Source organism: Onychomys torridus, chromosome 11 (genome assembly GCF_903995425.1).
Source record: "Onychomys torridus chromosome 11, mOncTor1.1, whole genome shotgun sequence".
Taxonomy (NCBI): Eukaryota; Metazoa; Chordata; class Mammalia; order Rodentia; family Cricetidae; genus Onychomys; species Onychomys torridus.
In genome coordinates, this window is record NC_050453.1 from 43,221,568 (window position 1) to 43,230,280 (window position 8,713).

Here is an 8,713-nt window from a genome sequence, read left to right on the forward strand (position 1 = left end):
TAAATTATACACATAGTAGAGTTAGGGAAAGGCTTCTAGGTTAATGGCCTGCTCATGCTGGGTTGTGGAGGGCATTTCCACAGTCTATCTAGACCTAACTTTGTATTTGGTCGTCCCAAATCCGCTTAATTTGTAGACGTTTCTCAGCGCTCTTTGACATTGCTTTCTTCCATTCTTTCGCTTATGCTTATGGGACAGAAAATAAGAATTTGGGGAACCTTCACTGCTTTTTGAAAAGGGGATCTCAACGCCAGGAGACTTGTTTCCTTTTTTGTTGTTTGTTTCCACGAAAGGAGGAAGTAGGAACAAAGATGTCTACTGGTATGGTGTTTTGTGCCTTAAAAAGAAAAAGACGGGCCCTTGCCATCCGCCGTTTCTCTTTCTGATAGAACATTACTTGTGTTGCAGATGAGACTATTAGGGTACACAATTGTTGAGCTCTTCCTAGCAGTGAGAGAATGAACTGCCCACTTGGGACAGGCACATGACTGGTCTGCTGGCCACATGGCCCTACTTGCTGTACACTAAATAGCGCCTTTGTAATCTGAAACAGTCAACACTTCTCTTAAAGCTACAGTGTGATCAGAGTCTGTATAGTTTTGCCTTTATGTATTTCCTTCTCTATGAATACTGGCATAATTTACATACCGGATCTGTCTTTCAGGCGTGGCAGTCTACACAGTAATCCCTGACACTTGAAAGCTAGCCATAAATTAGTATTTGCATTATGTCTTTACTGGTAACAAATGTTTGCTGGTAACAAATGTTGCTGGGGTGGTGGTGGTGAGGATGGATAGCAGTAGAGTGCTTGCCTCAAGAGTAAAGGCCTTGGGTTCCATCTCTAACGTTTCAAACACACAAACATACGTACAGATTTATTGTAAGAGTGCTCATTATTTATGAGTGCATCTTTTGTGTCAGATAAGTTAGGAATTGGTGACAATCATCTTCATTTCTCTCTTTAATCATGCTTCAAATATTGTCACATACTGAACTCCGGCCAATGATTTGTTAATTCTCAATGTGCTTATTCCCTAGGGCTACTGTAACAAATTACTTCACTGTTTTAAAGGAAGGACGATTGTATCCAGTTATAGGAGGTTAAGTCTGAGATCAGAGGGCTAGTCGGAGGTTCTTCTGAGGCTAAGGAAGGATCTGCCCCAAGCGCTCAGTGGTAGTTTCCTGACTTCAGCAGCATAATTCCAATTCATTCTCTCTCTCTCTCTCTCTCTCTCTCCCTCCCTCCCCCCCTCCCTTCCTCCCTCCCTCTTTCTCTCTCTCTCTCTCTCCTCTCTCTCCTGTGTGTGTGTGTGTGTGTGTGTGTGTGTGTGTGTGTGTGTGTATGTGTGACAGAGTCTTATGTAGTCCAGTCTGGGTTTGGACTTATGATCCTCCTGCCTCAGCCTTCCAAGTACTGGAAATACAGGAACACACTGCCAACACCCGACTCTAACATTTATTTGATATTTTCTCCATTTGCATGCCTGTAATCCAAATTTCCCCCTTTTAAGAGGTCATCAATCATATTGGAGTAAGGGCCACTGTATTCCAGTATGACCCTATTTTAGCTAAGTGTGCAACAACTTTGTTCCCAAATGAGGTCTTGTTTGGAGGCACTGAAAGTTGAAACTTCAACATGAATTTGAGGAGAGAGGACATGGCTCAACCCTTAATACTAGTTCAACGTCTCACAAATGTAGTCACTGATCACATGGGTAAGAATCACCCAATTGTTCTTACTAGGCTTTTGCTGGGGGTAGTGCCTTCCAAGGAGGGGGCTTAGTTTGTCCCTAGGGACTTTTGGCAATGTCTGGAAACAACTCAGAGGTAAGTCCTTCCTACTGGTAATCAAGGGCCTGGAATGCTACTGACACCTCAGTGCACACAGCGTGTCTCGGTGCACAGTGCCCTCAGAACAAAATGATCCTCTCAGCCTGCAGATAACAACAATACAGATTAGAACCCCTTCCTACAGCTGCTGGGTGGCAGTCTCTGGGAAAGGGCCCCAAAGCATTTGACAAGCACTCTAGCAACTTTTCCCCCCCACAAGTACAAATTTTGAAAACCACTGCAGACCCCTTTGTAGCCCAGCACATGAGCAGGCTTCACATCTGTCAGAAGTTTGCTGCCTCGCTTCCTTAGTAGCCATGCTAATTATGGCAGCTTGATTTAGTTAAACATTACCCCCTTAGCAATTCTGATGCTCAATAAATCAGTCTTGACATTAACCTTAAGTCAGGCTTTTGTTTACATCTGAAGACGGCTGTGCCACGTGACATTATTTGGATCAATTGCTGACATTTTCTGGATGTCCTGTGCCTAATGAAAGCTGTCGCCAGGCCAGCTTGGCAGAGCACCGCTTGTGTCCTCCACTCGGCCTTTCTCCTGTATTCAGAGTGACTGGCCTGTCTGTTTCTTATGTCTCATTCCTTGCATTAATTCCCCTCAGTTTCTTTTTCTTCTCCCCCTTTAGCCCTTGAAGGTATTTTCAGGGCACATTAGTGAAATCTTAAGAGCAAGAACTACAAAATAGTGATATCAAAAAAAAAAAAAAAAAAAAAGAGGCACAGGAAGCCTAGGGGAAAATCCTCCAACTTCCATGCTTCCATTAAAGTAGGTCACTGGAAATTGTTATGTTTTGTAATGCATAAAAATTGAGAGCTTGGTGCCATTCTAAAATATTATTCCTCTAATGTGCATTCCCTGCTATCAAGATTCTGTTTTTCTGGTAAGTCCTCCATAGATTTTTTTTTTTTTTCACCAGAATGAAGCAACCTATTTCATTTATTTGTGAATCTGATGACTAGAAAATTCTTTAAATATGTATCAATATTTTAATGCTGACTTCTCTTTTCTGGTTACTACAGGAGACAATCTCTCCAATGACCTTGTTCTAGTTCCCTGAAATTATTACAGCTAAAGATCTCATATCCACTCCAGTCTCCTGCTCTAACTATAAGGATTCCCTGATAGTGTCTTTCCTTTTCAACAGTTTCTAAGGAATTAAAACATTTCCTGTTAGGACTGGGATGTAGCTCAGTTGACATAATGCCCTCCTTGCTCACACAGAGCTCTGGGTTTAGGAGGAGAGGGGATCATGAAGGGTCATTCTGCTACAGAGTAAGTTCCAGGCTATCCCTAAGATACATCAGACCTTGTCTCTAAAAATAACACTAAATAAAAATTTTTGTGTGCTTGTTTGACATGTAGCCGCAGATGTTATGTTCAGCTCCAGAACTCTAGGCTTTCTATAGCAAAATAATAAACCACATGAACCCCCAAAACTTCCTTTTTTGTTTGAGAAAGGGATCTCATATGGTCCAGGCTGGCTTCAAACTTGCTGTGTGGCTGAGGATGATCTTGGAGACTGTATCTTTCTGCCTCCACCCTCCAGGAGCTGGGATTATAGGCATGTGTCCCCATACACGGCATGAAAAAAGTCTTCGTTTACTCAGTTCTATTCTTGAAAATCATGGAAGAAATAGCCTTCATACTGACTTTTAATGTTACATCAGGACTCAAGTGCAGAAACAAAATTATGTTAACATATAGCATGGTCGTCACAGTTCAGTCCAGAGAGTCATTTTGTTGTAATCTCATTTAAAACTTAATAAACAATATGGTTCAATTGGCAGCCAACCAGCTGTTGCCAGTGTAAACTGACCTCTCGGCAAAGGGAGTCAAGAAGTTTTGGGAAAGGAAACAGCAGAAAGGGCATAGCAGTTAGACTGTAATGCTCTTCTTCCTTCTTCCATACTGTTTCCGGTTTTATGAAGACAACCAGGAAGTACAAATGTGCAGCACGAAATCTGGGCATGGTGGAACACACCTGTAAACCCAGCACTCAGGAGAGAGAGGCAGGAGCAGCCCCTTGCTTTCCACACTAGCCAGGACTACGTCATGCACCTCATCTGAACAAAACAACACAAAACCTTTACGTTACAGCGAGAGCCAAGTTTTCCAACTACTAAAGACAAAGTCATGATGTTACAATGACTTGTTCTGTTTCTCTTCCTCTCTGCCATATGCCGCTAAAATTGATGCCCTGAGGGACAGAATTATGAAGTGAAATGCATTCTTTCCTAATCATGTCTCACATCTTACTAGACAGGAAAGCGGTGGGATGCTGGGCAAGGTGCCATATACTGTAATTCAGGCATTCAAAGAGGTGGTAATGGGAGCATCAGGAGTTCAAGGAAAAAAATGGTGGCTGTGTGTGTGTGTGTGTGTGTGTGTGTGTGTGTGTGTGTGTGTATATGTATGTGCCGCGTGCGCGCGCACCTATCCCATCCTCCTTTGCACTTGGTCCCTGGAGCACTGTGTGAGGACTTTAGTGTAAGGCAAGTGTCCTTCAGAAAGCCTACTTTTTCCTGCTGGTTAGGGTTAAAAGTGATGGGTCAATAAGTCATTTTTTTTTTCTCCTTTTGAAACAAAGTCTCACTCTAAAACCCTCTCAAATTCACAGTAATCCTGGTGCCTCAGCCACTGGAGCGTTGGAATTACAGGCATGAACTCCCACCACCCCAGGCTGCCAAGTCACTGTTTTTGACCATGAGTTTACACACAAGAATGAGCAAGCCAGTGCCATAGGAATGGCCCAGTTGCCAGTGACCTTGGGGCTGCTGTGCCTTCTCTGGACTGGTGGACTGTAGACTTCTCCTATGAGAAAGGAAACAAACTTTCATCTTGTAGAAACCAAACTGTTGCAGGAACAGACTGTGTGCTGTGCTCTTCGGTTTCTGTTCCATGGATTTCCCTTTGTAATACCACAGCTGTGTGTTCCTCCCGGAGCCCACACCACCCATGGGAAACTAGTAAGAAGTAACCATTTCTGTGCAAGGGATGGCTTAGTTTTTGATTCTGACAAACACACACTAAGCTGTTTGCAGGTGGTTCTGATGAAGTTCCAGAAGCTACATGTGAAGGCTACAGGTTCTGAAGTAGACAGTTTAGAAAGCCACATCCTTCCTCGCTGCTTCGCTCCTACTGATCAGTGATGTGGACCACGCCATTCTTATTCTCCCAAACGACATAGTAGCCTACTCGATGCTTCACAGCAGGTGTCCACCAAGTAATTCCTTGATGTAGATGGGAAAGCACACGAGGCCTCAATACTACATTAGAAAACTGTGGACAACTGAGCGTGGGAGAAACGGTCTTCCCCAGGGAAGAGCACACCTGGTTCTCCAATACCTGAAGACATAGACATCCACATGCAAGTGACACTATACAGACTGAGCAGGTCGCATTTGTGGATTTAGGAATATACATACTCACATATATAACAATTTTTAAAAAAGCAGCCATGGATTTGAAAGAGAGCAAGGAGAGATAGAAGGGTTTGGAGGGAGGAAAGGGAAAATTATATAATTACACCATAATTTCCAAAAAATAAAGAAAATAAAAATTTAGCTAAATTAAGATTTACAGGTAGGTAGTCTTTGTGTGGGGGTGTCTACTTTTAGAAAGTAATCAGTTGCCAAGTGGATAAACTCTTTGCTGTCCAAATGGGAAGTCGATTGATTTTTATCTAACATGGACTGGCTGTTAGCTTTCCCTGTCCATCCCCCTCCACACATATATAAAATACCTCTCAGAAATCTCATGCTTTCTACTCCTCTTGGGTATTTAAACATCACTTTCAGGTGTTAAGAGACAAGTAACAAGGGCTGCAGGGGAAGGAGGCGGGGGAGAGGGATGTGAACAACAGATTCATACATGTTTGAAACTCAAACATTTAAAATCAGTTTTGAGGAAATACTGTTCATAATTTTGACAAATTGAGCAACCTTATATTTGAATGAAGACTGGAGGGGGGGGGGGATAAAGGGCCTTTTCTCCACTTAACCAGTTCCCTGTCTGTATATTGTCATAAAGGAGCTATGTTCCGGGCGTGTTTTCTCCAGGTAGGCTTTGTTCAGTAAGTGCTTATAATAGAAAAGGCGTAATGGTTCATGCTGGCATACCCAGAAAGCAGATGTTTAGGCAAGAGGGGAACTTGTCAAGAAGGGCTGCAGGGGTTGGGGATTTAGCTCAGTGGTAGAGTGCTTACTTAGCAAGCACAAGGCTCTGGGTTCGGTCCTCAGCTCTGGCGAAAAGAAAAAAGAAAGAAAAAAAAAAAGAAAGAAGGGCTGCAGGGGAAGGAGGGGGGGAGAGGGATGTGAACAACAGAGTCATACATGTTTGAAACTCAAACATTTTAAATCAGTATTGAGGAAATATTGTTCATAATTTTGACAAATTGAGCAACCTTATATTTGAATGAAGGGGCGGGGAATGATTGGGTACAAAGAATAAAAGTGTACTTATTCATAGTTTAAAGCAGGACAGGGGTCTTAGGGTTTCAATTGCTGTGAAGAGACACCATGACCATGGCAACTCTTATAAAGGAACACATCTAATTGGGGTGGCGGCTTACAGTTTCAGAGGTTCAGTCCATTATCATCATGGGGGTAGGGAGCATGGCTGCATGTAGGCAGACATGGTGCTGGCTACATCTTGTTCCAAAAACAACAGGAGATGGTCTGTGTGTCACACTGAGCAAAGCTTGAGCAAAAGAGACCTCAAAGCCCACTCCCCTAATGACACACTTCCCCCAACAAGACCACACCTACTTCAACAAGGCCACACCTCCTAATAGTGCCACTCCCTATGAGACCGTGGGAGCCAATTACACTCAAACTACCACAACAGGTAAAGATTGGATGGCCACATCTGCTAAGGTCCTTCTTGTCAGTGGGGACCTTGCAGACTCCCAAGCTGGCATAGGGCACCATATGGTGAAATGATGTTTTTAGCTCAGGTCTCAGGTCTCTCCTCTTCATTTAAAGCCACAGTCCCACCCAGGCACGGAGGTATACCTCTAAATCCCAGCACTTGGAAGATATAAAGGCAGAAGCTCATGGTCATCCTCCTCCTCCTCCTCCTCCTCCTCTTCTTTTCTTTTTTTTTTTTTTTTTTTTTTTTTTGGTTTTTCGAGACAGGGTTTCTCTGTGTAGCTTTGCACCTCTCCTAGATCTCACTCTGTAGCCCAGGCTGGCCTCGAACAGAGATCTGCCTGGCTCTGCCTCCCGAGTGCTGGGATTAAAGGCGTGTGCAACCACCGCCCGGCGGTCATCCTCTTCTACACAGCAAATTTAGAATGGCCTGGGCTATATATGAGACTTTGCACCTCGCCCCCAAATACGCATCAAGCAACCTGCCAAAGATCCCCTGTCCCCAGAGACCACAGTCATTTCTACCCTCTCTGTATCTCAACAATGTGGGTTGGATTTCATCAGTTTTGATGAGGGCATTCAAACCAGAGCAGTGGTTGTCTCTACCGTTCTGAACTTTTCTGTTCCACATGTGGCTAAAGAAATGTTATTTTTTTCCCCATAGTGATTCAAGTGAATACACTTACATCACTTTCACTCATTTTTAGAGAAATTATGTGTGTATTTGTTAGTCTTTCATGTTCAAATGGGAGCTATAAACATAATCACAAAAGCATTCTGTTTAGTGGGCTGAAATCCTTTGACATAAAAAATATTCTCCCCATTGCCTGAGGCATTTCTCTGTAGATTTATAGAGCAGAGCCAGTTGAAGTGGCTTTAAAAATTCTTAGCCAGGCTACTATTAAGAGAACCATTTTTCTGAGTGAGAGCAGAAGTTATAACTAACTATTCCTTTTTAAATACTAACTTTTAAAGTTCTAACTCAGTTTTTGAGCACTTAAAAATGTGCCTTTATCCACCTATATTAGAAATGTACTCATTCCATACAGAAAAATGAAAGCACAACATTTGTAGGAAAATTGATGAACCTGGAGATCTGAATGTGAAGTTAAGCAAGCCAGACTCAAAAACAAGTGCTGCGTGTTTTCTCTCAGAAGGAGAATCTAGATTATAGTTTATACATGTGAGGGGTGAGGAGGATGAGACCTTAAAGGAGGGACAGGGAAAGGGAAGATAATAGGGTACACAGGACACTATTTGGGGGGCAGGAAGGAGACCAGCAAGAGGGAAATGAGTAAGAACAAAATATTATAACACGTTTGTATGAAAATGCCATAATGAGACGCATCATTTGGGATGCTAACTTTAATTGTTTTATTTTATAAAGTGCTTAAAGATTCCATAAATAAAACAACCATCCCATCTCGTATAGTGCAATATAAGTCACCTTTCAATGCAGTGTTTTTTGGGGACTTGGGTTTGAGCTTTGGGGAGGCAGGCAAGGGCTTCTGTATTCCATACTGGACTAGAATTGACCTTGAACTTTGGATCCTCCTGCCTCTACCTCCTGATGCTGGGATTATTGGAATGTGTCCCCATGCCTGGCAGGGCTTTTTAAAAAAATTTTTACATTTATTTATTATTGTATGTGTGTGTGTGTGTGTGTGTGTGTGTGTGTGTGTGTGTATGTGTGTGTATGTATGTACATGTGTGCCATGATATGCCTATAGATATCAAAGAACAACTTGCTAGATTGAGAAATGATTCTCTGTTTCTACCATGTGGGTTCTGTGGATCAAACTAGGGTTTTAGGCTTAGTGGTGGGTGCCTTTACCCCACAAGCCATCATACCAGTTCAACTAATTATTTTAAAAGTTTTTGTATTTTATTATATAGTGTATATATAGTATATAGATGTATATATATCTATGGTATGTTTATATATGTGTAATATATATAATAATTATTATTATCTGTTTTGGGTTTTTTTTTGGGGG